Source organism: Dama dama, chromosome 28, assembly GCF_033118175.1.
Source record: "Dama dama isolate Ldn47 chromosome 28, ASM3311817v1, whole genome shotgun sequence".
NCBI lineage: Eukaryota > Metazoa > Chordata > Mammalia > Artiodactyla > Cervidae > Dama > Dama dama.
The window spans coordinates 21,909,989-21,922,786 of NC_083708.1; the positions used below are offsets into that span (position 1 = coordinate 21,909,989).

Here is a 12,798-nt window from a genome sequence, read left to right on the forward strand (position 1 = left end):
CCTCCCCTGTGATACTCTCCGTATGGAATTTGTGGCAAAGTTAAGAGCTTCACCGACAAAAGCTCGGCCTCCTCTCCCAGTTTTGATCAGGGAGGTCAGTTCTGCTTGACTATAAGCCTGCCTGAGAGGTGACTTCATCCACCCCCAACGAGAAAGTTGAGGCGGACCTCGAGGGAAGTGGATCCACCTGGCAGCCACCTTCCAGCTCGTTTGCCTGGATTCTATCAACATCACCATATAGATCACTGGAAGGGTCTCTCACATCCGAGGTATGTCTAAGTTCTTTGACTTCACTCAAACTTTACTTCAGGACCCAGGCATTATGGGTAGGTATGTACATGGGGAGTGATGAAGTTAATTCATTTAATCAGGCCCTGCTCTTACCACAAACCCAAGCCTTCGTCAGTCCGCACTTACAGATACACCCATCCAGGAAACCTAACACCAACCAATCCTCTAACTCTGCTCTGGTGTGCTCACCAACCAATCCTCCAACTCTGGTGTGCTCACCTCCCTGCACAAAATAGGACCTGCATGCCTCGGCAGGGAATCCCCAACCTCCTAGTCAAGCACACCCTGCTTCAGGGTTGCCTCTTTCAACATTCTGCAAAATTCTCTCTCGCCCAAAGTCCCTGGGAAGACTGCCTCACTGCTAGTGAGAACTGAACTCCCCGCAATCCATGGGTTGTTTTCCCTTAAATAAAGAATGCCAAAGTTGTTACCAATTTTTTTTAAATTTTGTCATCTGACAGGAGACAGTGTGTGAGTGAGAGAGATGAGGGAAGGGAAGAAAGGAGAAAGGAAGAGAGAGGTATTACTTTGTGCTATTCCTGCATTTTAGGAGATTTCAAGCCCTGAAACTGTGGTCAGCTGTCCCTACTTCATATGTAACTTTCAAAGAAACGAATTTTGAGGTCACCTTAACATTGTTTTTTAGATGGCCACAGTTTTCCATTATCAGCTCTGTTATGGTTGCCCAAAAAAAAAAAAAAAAAAGTTAACCAGGTTTAAAAAAAAAAAAAACTTTTCACTAATAGAAGAAATTTTCACATACTGAGATATGGAGAGGTCATTCTTGCTCATTCTTGCTTATACATGATTTGTCTTTGAATTTATGCTAACTAAAAACAGCCTGTCCTATGGCCTGTCAAACACACTGTACATCTGCTTTTACCATTAAAGAAGAGTGTGGCTCACCATCCAGTACTAACACAAAGCTTGAGTCACAACCCACAGCAGTAACCCACTGACAGTACGTCCTGAGGAAAATTTAGGATGGGGAAAAACAGGATGAAGCATCCTACACTGGGGATCTACAGCCTCCATGACAGGTAAGACAACCAGATTCTCGCACCTCCCCATACACAGGAAAACACTACCGTCATTTACTTGAGATATCTGTCATTTGTGATTAGCAGTACTCTTTTACCAACATGTACACTTGACTGTATGTATTTCCCAGCAAAAAAAAAGTTCATGTTTATACTGGCTCCTCCCAAGTTACTGAGATGTTGTTTCCTGGGCTACAGTCTGCAGTTGAGTTAGAATAAAACCCTCTTTTATTCTTACTATGGGTCACTGGTTATTTGCATCAACATCACCTTCACATCTATAACATTCTGTATCTGTATCAGTCATCCTCTCACCTTTTCTCCAGTCTTATGTTTAAGGTTAACTTCTGTGTGTTACTCTGGAACCCACCTCTTTTCTTCCAGAACCTTCACTATTTCTCTCCTGTATTTCTCCACTCTAACCAGTTACACCTCCACAAGCTATAAACACACTTAAATCTACTGTCTTTATAGGAATCCCACTTGAAAACTTTATCCCTTAAAACTGAATGATCAGGCTTCCCTGGCGGTCCAGTCGTTAAGAACCTGCCTGCCAACGCAGAGGACAAGGGTTTAACTCCTGCTCCAGGAAGATCCCACAAGCCTCAAGCAGCTAAGCCAGTGTGCCACAACTCCGGGCCCGCGCTCTGAAGCCCTCCCGCCACAGTTGAGTCCACAAGCCACAACTACTGAAGCCCACGTGCCCTAGAGAGCAGCCCCCGCTGGCTGCAACGAGAGAAAGCCCTCGTGCACCAGTGAAGACCCAGAGCAGCCGATTAAAAAAAATTTAAGTAATCATCACCAACACCTCCACCACCACTACCACCACCAACACTCTTATCAGTTAGTATTTACTAAGTGCCAGGCACCGTGCCAACACTGTTTTCTATGCCTGGAAGGCTCTTCACCACAGAGGGAGATGTTAACTAAACATCAGGTATTGGAACTTCCTGGTACACGACTGAAGTGACTTAGCAGTAGCAGTAGCAGTGACTAAGACTCCATGCTCCCAACTCAGGGGGCCCAGGTTCAACCCTTGGTCAAGAAACTTGATCTTGTAACTAAAGACCCTGTATGCCACAACAAAAAGATCCTCCGTGCCCTAACTAGAACCCAGTGCTGCGAAATAAATAAGTGTTTTTAAAAATATGCCAAACAACAAGTATCAAAATAACTGGATAGCTATCTGGGGGGAAAAAACTATAAATACTTATTTCATACCTTACGCCAATATAAATTCCAGATGGGTCAAACATAAGATATAACACCATAAAAATACTAGAAGAAAAACAAAGAGACTCTTTTTTATAATCTCAAAGCAGAAAAAGTCTCTCTAAATATGATCTAAAATCCAAAAGCTATAAAACTCCAATAAATTCCATCAGTTTAAAACATACATAAAAAAATTTAAAGACAAAAAAGGAGAAAATTTTTCCTTTAATATATCATCTAGACAAAGTAGTAAAAATAGAATAAATATCAAAAAAATAAAATAAAAATCAAAGAATATGACCAATTTTCTCACACAAAAAGGGGAGGTGGGGTATATTTAAATGGATTTTTAAAAAGAAACTCATCTCATTCAAAAGAAAAGAAATGTTAATTAAAACTACAATGAGACACTAATTTTATCAGAAAGACAAAGATCAAAAAGGTTGATATCACTATGTATAGACAAGGGTATGGAGAAATAGAAACTCTACTCCATTGTTGGTGAATGTACACCAGTACAGTTATTATAGACAGCAATTCAGTAATATTTGCCAAAATGTAAAATGCATTCCTTCTGACTCAAGCAATTTTACTCCTAAGAGTTTATCCTGTAAAAATATATCTATGTGTGAAATGGCATAGGTACAAGAACAGTTACTGCATCAATGCATGAAAAAAATCTTCATAGTTAAAAGATAGTTATGGTATGTCCATGCAAAAGATTGTTCATGTATGAAAAAAAAAAAGGCAGCTACATATTTTCTAATATGAAATAGCCTGCAAGATAAATTGTAAAATGTCTCTTAAAACTAGATGCATGTGTAATGCCACTTATGAGAAAATGTATATGTAAGCACATGTTTACGCTTAAATATGCATGAACGATGTTTAGAAAGAACATACAAGAAAATGGTTAGTAACGGTTGCTCCAGGGAAGAGCACACGGCTGGAGACAGAAATGGAAGGCAGACTTACTTTTTACTACAAACCTCTTCTGAATGCTTTACCAAGCGCATGTACACATTTTAAAATAAACATACACCTTAAAAACACACATAAATGCTAATGTGTTGATTAGAGAGGCCACAGGCAAGTCAAGAAAACTCAACCACCATACATGAGCCTCTAGTCTTTTTCCAATATGCTAATTTTCTTGTTTTGCCTTTTCAGATCTGGAGAAACAAGCATTATTTGTCAACCACTTGATAAACTACTTATCTTCAGTTTCTTCACTGTTAGAAAACTAAACACCAATATACTAGAAATTTTTTTTCTAGAGTGGACTACTTCACATTAAGCATTTCTCCATCACCTTTTATTTATCATCTCCTAATTATCTTCTCCTTTCAGTACTTTTGTCTTCTGGATTTTAAATGAGCAGTCAATCCATCTATAATGCCTAGATCTTAAAGCTTTTATAACAGAAATTCTACATAAATTACCCTTTTCAAGGTATCAAATTAAGTTCCCAAAATACTTTTTTTATTTTAAGTATATAGTCAGCCCTTCACATCTGCAAGTTTCACATCTGTTAATCAAACCAAGCTTGGATTGAAAGTATTTAAAAATTCCAGAAAGTTCCAAAAACAAAAGCTTGATTTTGCCTCGTACTGACCAACTATATTTACACAGCATTTTCAACTACAGTTGACCCTTGAACAACACAATGACCCTCTCACAGCCAGCTTTCTCTATGCTAGGTTCCTCCTAGTCACAGTTCCATATCTGCAATTTCAACCAAAGGCAGATCTTGATAGTACTGCAGTACACATTTATTAACAAAAATCCAAGTATAAGTCAACCTATGCACTTCAAATCCATGTTGTTCAAGGTTTAACCATATTTACATAGCATTGACATTGTATTTAGATATTGGAAATAATCTAAAGATGATTTAAAGTATACTTGTATGCAAATATTAAGTCATTTTACATACAGGACCTAAGCATCTGTGGATTCTGGTATATCATTGGGATCCTAGAACCAATACCTGACTGATACCAAGAGACTTCTGTATTTATATGAATGACAGAGGAAAAACAGTTATATGACTATTTAGAGGGACATAAGTGAGTTTACGTGTATGTACAGGAAAAACTTCTGTGTAGCAGACATAAACATTCCAAATCCATATTTTCCACTCCCAATTCAAGTCACACTAAGTCAGAAATTCTAAATCTAACTGGTTCCTAACTATTATGATTTCCCCATTTGGAAATGATAGCAGAGACCTAGAGAACTCCTAGTTCTTTCTAGCTCCAGTTCTGTTTCCACTAGGCTACATGTAAACAAGCTAACAAAGTGTTCGGTAGTTAGTTGACATGAAGACAAAGTACCAAAGCCTCAAGTAGTTTAAAATGTTAAACTGGAAAACATGATAGGTGGCAAAAATAGTCACAAGTACTTAAGTCCTTTGAGGCTCTAAAATTTTTTAGTGTCTTCCTAATACCTGAAAAGAACCACTTATATCAGTCACTCAAACCCTACATGCAATAATTAAGGTACGAGAAAAGAATTCCCTAATTTGTTATGATACATAATTCAAACACTTAAAGGGAAAAAAGAATATTAAATCTAAGTAAAAGTGATACTATACAATATGTAACGAGAGAGGCATATACAGAGTACTATGAACATAAATATGGAAGTGACTAAGAGCTAGCACTTCTCTGAATCCTACATATTTGAATTCAAATCTAGCAATGCCAGCTGTTACCAACTATGTAACTGCAAAGCACAATCATCTCTCCAAGCCTCATTTCTTCACCTGAAAACAGAGACAATGCCACCCACCTCAGAGTTACTATAATGATAAATGAAGCTGCTCAGCATGGCATCTGCCACCAAATGTATATTCCACAAATAGTAGCTTTTATTACTACCATTTCTTCAGTAACAAAAAGATAAAACTTTTATCCCAGAGCTCATGTTTGGTCTTCAGTATCGCTGTCACTGGTTTCCGAGCACTCTCCTCCAATGAAACCATACATACTAAGGTTACCAATGACATCCAAATTACCAAATATTAGTTGAGGATAATGTTACTTGACTTCCCTGCTGTTGAATCATTACCACCACATTTATATCTCCAAGCAGTAGCGAAAGGACAGTGAACTACTGAAGCATTTAAGCATGGGCTCTCTCTCCTACCACTTCTTCCAAAGGCATTTTCCCTTCTCATGACATTCAAATGTTGGGCTTCTCTCAGTGTTCCACTGAGTTTTCCTTTCCTAATTCATACTCTCCTTGGATAGTTTCAATCTCTTCATGTTACTTTAACCTATGTGCTCATAATCCTTAAACCTGTCTCCTGCCCTCATGTTTCCCCTAAATTCCTGGCCCAATGCCTACTGTTAATCTTATTTATGCTTTAAACAATACTTATTGATGGCAAAGAGAGCAAAGGAAGTACTCATGATGTGATATTTTACATCAGAGAGGTTAAGTAGGCCACCCAAATCACACTATCAGCAAAAGAGTTAGGATTCAGGATTCAAACAGATCTATTTCACAGTAAAGTCCAAGCTATTTCTACAACACTATGCTGCCTCCTCAGTGCATCTACAGGTCACAAGGTACTGCAAAAACAAAAATACATAGAGCTTAAGGGCTTCCCTGGTGGCTCAGACGGTAAAGAATCTGCCTGCAATGCAGGAGACCCGGGTTCAATCCCTAGGTTGGGAAGATCCCCTGGAGAAGGGAATGGCTACACACTCCAGTATTCTTGCCTAAGAAATCCCATGGACAGAGGAGCCTAGAGAGGGCTACAGTCGTGGGACTGCAGAGTCAGACACAACTAAGCGACTGACAGTTTTCACTGTTGCTCTAGATAATTCGAAAAATTCTATTCTCGATATTCATCAATAATACTTGAATGAAAATACAGTTCATTTAACATTGTATTGACTGAACAAGATTTATTATCTAGTACATAGTCTACCATCAGTGGGTCAGTTTAGCACAGGGGAATGAACTACTTAGTAAAAAGGGATGAATTTAAGCAAGTGCTAAAAAAATCATGAGTAAAAATCTATGGTAAAGATATAACAAGTGACTCATAGGAATGTAGAGTCAATAAGAGGGATAGAGAGATTTCCCAAAGGATATGTATAAATGAAGATTTAAGATGAGCACGTGTCAGCCTTGGGTTAGTGGGCATTTGAGGCAGAAGTTAAGAGTAAATATAAAAGCACTAAAATCATCTTGGTCCATTCTGAAAACTCCAAGAAGTTCAGAAAACAGAAATGCGTAATGCCTAATATACATATATATAAACTGGATGCACTAGATTATAGACAGTCTTACATGCCTTTCTTTAGGGATAAAGAAAGTGAGCAATCAAAAACATATTTAGGACCCTGAGTTGATTAGATATGGTGATAATTCCTAGGTTTCTGGCTTGGGCAGCCAGGAAGAAAAGTAGAGGGTAAATACTTTAAAAATCAGAGAAAACAAACTTAAAAGGAACAAACAGAAATTAAAGGTGAAAATTTGTTTTACATGTGAAAAAGTGTTAATGAGAAATTGAGTGGAGAAGTATAGCTAGCTACAGGCAATTGTTAACCTTGAAGACTGGTTCACTACAAAGTGCCAATCAGGAGAGGTTGAGCCCTCAACAATGGCTCATAATCCTATTTATACCCTTGGTTAAGAGTTCAGTTATAGTCCCAAAACACAAATCTGATCATGCTAGTCTCTGAAATAGTTAAGATCAAAATGAAACAATATATTTAATGTGTTAATAGCCTTGTGACCTCAGAAAGAGGATGCCAGTTAGACTTGGCGATTATGTAGCACATAAAGTTCAGACTGTGAATTCAGAACACAGAGCTAGTAACTCAGATACACAACTAATTAAATTATAAATTACCCTGGGCACATCACCCATTGCCTAAGCTTCAACTCTCTCCTGTAAAAAGTGAATAACTATTTATCTCCTGAGTTGTCCTGAAAAATCAGACAATTCATGCACATGTAAGTACCCAAGAAATGTTATGAAGGAAAAAGGAACATAGCGATATATATATAGATCAGAAAATAGAGTAACTATATTAAAGTCCCTCCTGCTTGGAACATTTTTACTCAAACCTCTACAAGGCTGCCAACTTGTCCACGGCTTACAAATGTTACGTCTACCATCTTTTGAACTTTCATATGGACAAGCATAGTGCTTTACATAAATGAACTAACTTAATCTTCTTTCCAGCCTGTATTGCCCTGTATATATTATTACCTTTATTTTACAAAGAGGAAATTGATGTAAAAGCTTGAATAGCCTATCTAAAAATCACACAGATAGAAAACAGTGTGAATTCTACGTATTCTCTCTACCCAAACTGCTCTTTCAAAATGCAGTTAGGAAATCTTCAATAAGAACTAGAATAGTGTGGCAGAAAAGAATTACCCTTACTTGTAGTCGTAAGAATTGGGCTCCTACTATGGAGGTGATTTCAGACAAGTCCTTGTATTACTAAGAACTTAAGTTTTCCGAACTGTGTCAAACTTGGGATGCCACCAACCGGTCTCAGGAGAATGTCTGCTAGCAGCTGGTGACCACGACCCTACTTTTTAAAGGCCTCCTCTTATAATTATTATATTTTTAGACAATGAATTTGCTTTAAATCATATGTTAACAAGATGAGAAAACACATGTGCAGGGACCAATAAAACTCGTTATGTATATGTTAGTACCACATCAAGAGTTAAAACCTACCTAGATAAAACGAGACAAATGGCTACCTGGCTACAAGTCTCCCCAAAGCACCAGGGCCACACTGGGTTTCTGACTTACTCTCCTGAAAAGAAATGTGACCAATTTTGTCTATTAACATTCACGTTGTCACTTGTCCAACTACTTCTAACTGGGTCTGTGACACCTACATCAATCATACTGGGCTAACAGGACAAAGAAAATGTGTATGACCACACCAAACAGCTTCATTCTTCTGGACAGGGTAACCCAAGCTCTGACTCTATCTAGACCAGGATCAAAACTGCTATGAAATGTAACCTGGTTCTTACTCCTGCTTGGGCTCCCGGTTACAAAAAATTATTTTATTGATATTTGGCCCCTGATTTTTTCAATCTAGATTATTAAGTTTATCTTCCAAATTATAACAGTTTTGCATCAAGATGACAGTGATGAAGAGATACCAGCCACTCCTCAGAATAGACCCTGCCAAAATAAGTCACCCCGGGTCCCTTGGTGAGACAGAACAAGAGCTCTGTGACCCCAACTAGGTAGAGTGTATGAGCTCCATGTCAGTCTAAAGAAGCTAGAGAAGACAGACTTTGCCCTTCATCCTCCCAATAAAGATTTCTTGGGGTTCATCTCTCTCAGGGGGGATCTGAGGCAGACATTATTTTGTCAACAAAGGTCCATTTAGTCAAGGCTATGGTTTTACCAGTGGTCAGTTGGGACTATAAAGAAAGCTGAATGCCAAAGAACTGATGCTTTTGAACTGTGGTGTTGGAGAAGACTCTTAAGAGTCTCTTGGACTGCAAAGACTCCGATACTTTGGCCACCTGATGCAAAGAGCTGACTCACTGGAAAAGACCCTGATGCTGGGAAAGATTGAGGGCAGGAAGAGAAGGGGACAACAGAGGATAAGATGGTTGGATGGCATCACCAACTCAACGGACATGGGTTTGGGTGGACTCCGGGAGTTGGTGATGGACAGGGAGGCCTAGCGTGCTGTGGTTCATGGGGTCGCAAAGAGTCGGACAGAGCTGAGCGACTGAACTGAACAGTTTCTCTCCAGTGGACAGAAACTCTATAAATACCAGAAACTCCATAAAAGCAGGACAATGGAAGAGTCTGGGCCCCTGCCCAGGTGTGATATAAAAGATCACTTATTCCTCATTCTTGAAGTCAAGGAGACCTTGCGGACTACACATGAAAGGCTCCTTAGAGGTCAAAAAGGGAGGAGGCATCACCTCACAGTAAGTGATGTCAACTACCCATAAGCCTCTGCACTAGAATCCATCTTGGCTAAAAGATGAGCAGGCACACATGGGAAGTTCCTAAGCTATACTGAATACAGACTCAGAACCAGGCAAATCAAAATGACTGGTCAAACGAAACCCGGAAGAAATAGCTCCTAAAAAGTAATTCAAACTACCATGAGGGTGCAATTCTTTTCTGCCTAATAAATACATGTTTCACTTAAAAAAAAAAAAAAGACAGAAAGAAAGAATTGGATTCCTACCATCTAAAACCCTGGTCAAGTAGCTTAATCTCCCTAATCCAAATTTCTTCATCTGCAAAATGACAACAACTTGCCTTATGAGTGGAGACCTTGCCTACAAAGATTTTAAGCTCCTGAAGGGAGGGAAGGGAATGCCATACTAACTTGTATTTCTCACAAAATATAATATATATTCAACCAGTAGGTTTATTTTTTTTGAAGAGCTCTCTAAAATCAAAATATCTTCCCTAAAGCCTTGTATCTATGTTAACTGTTACAAAGCTACAAATTATGGTGACTTATAATCAAAGAATTTTTAAAATTTTAAATTCCTTCTGTAAGTCCTGAAAATATTTCACCTAATTTTAAAACATCAAGACTTACTACTTTAGGAAATAATTTAGCTTTATCAATACTGTATTTCATTCTAATGTTTTCTCAATTATTCTCTGGGTACAAGAGATAGAAAATTCAACATTTTATTAGCACAAAACCCAATTTCACAATTTAACAATTCCCCAAATTTTAGGGGGCAAGCACATCTCTGGAGGTGGCAAAGAATTATCACCCTAATGCCTGGAGAATCCCAGGGATGGGGTCGCACAGAGTCGGACACGACTGAAGTGACTTAGCAGTAGCAGTAGCAGCAGCAGCATGATAATAAAGGGATTTTTCTTAGGGGTCCCTCCAGTGGTTAAGAGTCTGTGCTCCACTGCAGGGGTTACAGGTTTGATCCCGGGTCATAGTTGGGGAACTAAGATCCCACATAACACAGGACATGACCAAAAGATTTTAAAAAATAACAAAAATAAGCTGACTTTGAAATCATTTATAATAATTAACCAAGTAACACTGAGCTCCTTATGTAATATGGTCTATTGAACTTTATGGTCTTGAAGCATAAGGTACAATTTAGCATAATGAAAGCCGTGGACACAAGTTTTTAAAATTTTTAAATACCAGAAGAGCCATTTTTTAAAATTCCTTGAAAGAAGCTGCTTTGACTAAATATCTGTACTTTTTGCCAGTATCTATACTATAATTCTTTGTAGAAAGCAGCTCTTTCTGCCCTATATTAATTTCTGAAATCCATAAAAATCAAGGAATTCAAATTAGAAAGGGCAGGGACTCCCCCGGTGGTCCAGTGGCTAGGACGCTGGGCTCCCAGTGCAGGGAGTCCAGGTTTCATCCCTGGGCAGTGAGCTAGATCCCAGGTGCAGCCAAATAAATAAATAAAAATTAAAATTAAAAAGTTTAAAAAAATGGGGGGGTGGCAGTGAAAAGATCAAGGATCTATGGCAGGATGTGAATTTGGACATCACGGGCATAGAAACACTGGTTCTTTTATCATTTCTGATAAATTTCGACTTTCAAACCCCCTATCTTTCATGCATGGGCAAAAAAAAAGGTGTCACATCAATTTCTACTTCCTGACCTGTTTGGTGAACACCCTTTACGTTTTATTACCTACGCTGGAAATCCGGAATCACGGATATCCTGGGTTACGTATCTCGCTGCTGAACTAAAACTTTTTTTTTTTTTTTTTAAAGAAATCCGCAACATGATACAAGAACAGAAGCCCTCTATCCTCTCTCCTCCATCCCCCAAGAAAAGAACGGGTCCCTTTCACAGAACAGTCGATTCACTCTGCACTTCATCGTTAGCATCCCCAGAGTGAACGAAAACTTCTGTGACGCGACGAAGGGGCTGAGGAATACGGGCGCCTCGAGGAATGACTTCTCAGTCAAGGCTCAAGGGACAGTGACAGGAGACAACCACCAGAAACAAGCAGCGCGACGTCGCTGGAGGGCGTGGCAGGAGAACCGCAAAGTAGCGCGCTGCCCGCACACACCATTCATTAGCTCGGGGAGGAGGCGGGGAGGTGGCAGCTGGGACCCGGGCCACACGGCTGGCCTCGCGCCGCCTCGCGCGGAGCCCGGCGGCCTCGGCGCCGCGGTGTCCCCGGCCCGCTGTCCCCCGCACCCTGCGCGAAGATCACACCGTCCCGTCGCCTCTGCCCGGCTCCGTACGGCCGTGCGCGGCCGAAGCCTCCCTCACCAGTCGCTAGATGAAAATGCGCCAGTGGTCTCCGCGGGGTGGGCGCACGGCCGCGCAGGGACTCATCCTCAGTGAAGGCAGCAGGAGAAAGCGAAGGGCGCCAGTGGAGGCCGGTCCCCAGGCCCGGGTCAGCTCTGGAAGCGGCTGCAGCTACAGCCGCGTCTACAGGCGCCTGGAAGTGGGGTGGGGAGGTGGGTCTGGGAGGAAAGGCCGGCGCGGGCGGGACCTAGGAATAAGACGGGCGCTGATTGGCTGGGGTTCGTGTATGCCTCTTGAGGATTGGCTAGTGTTTGCCCAGAAGGCTTCGCGTGGCAACACCGAAACTGTGGCCTTTCCCTGGCGCCCTAAAGGAACTTGACCCCGCCGGCCTTGGGACTGCCAGCGCTGGCGGGTGGGGGGGGTGCCGAGGGGGACGGGGTGGGGGAAGGCCGCGGTCGGGGACTCTTAAGCCAACAGGGGGTGGTGGAAATGTCCGTCCCGCGGTCAGCTGTCGCCCAAGGAGAAACCGGGTTCGCCCCCACAGCTGGAAACTTGGCAGTTCACGATAAACCCTGGTGGAGAGACTGAACTTTGGGAACCTGGACGGATGCCTGGGTCACCACGCAACAGAAAGCAAAGGCGTAGGCATCTGGCACCTGAGTTTCCTTCCCGACGCCCTACCAGCGGGGTCACTGAAAAGCTCAGGGCGCGGTCTGGCAGAGAGACAGCCTCGCCCCTCCCACATCCAGATGATCCGGGGGGTCACTCCCTGGGTCAGAAGGCGTCATGGACTTCCTAGATCATCGCTGTGCGGGTCCAGCCGCCGACCCGGGGCCCGCCAGTCACCAGCTCACGCCACTCTGCCTGACGCCAGGCTGGCACTATCCTCCACGCGCCCCGCCCCCCCCCCCCCCCCTTTAACTCCGCCGCACGGAAGGGCAGTTTTTTAAAATGGTCGCGTGAAAAATGAGGGAGGAAAAGCAAGCAGCCAATAATCGATACTAGGGTAGCGAAAAAGAAACAGCCTGCCT

General features: G+C 41.5%; 1 protein-coding gene across 2 annotated transcripts in view; it reads right to left on the reverse strand.

Moving 5' to 3' along the window:
• Window positions 1-11,986, reverse strand: part of IBTK (inhibitor of Bruton tyrosine kinase) — a 93,257-nt gene extending 81,271 nt beyond the window's left edge. For both annotated transcript variants that reach the window (XM_061131854.1, XM_061131853.1), the window contains exon 1: window positions 11,789-11,986. The gene's annotated coding sequence lies outside the window, so the exon portion shown is untranslated. The remainder of the gene's footprint in view (window positions 1-11,788) is intronic.
• Window positions 11,987-12,798: the final 812 nt, after the last annotated feature.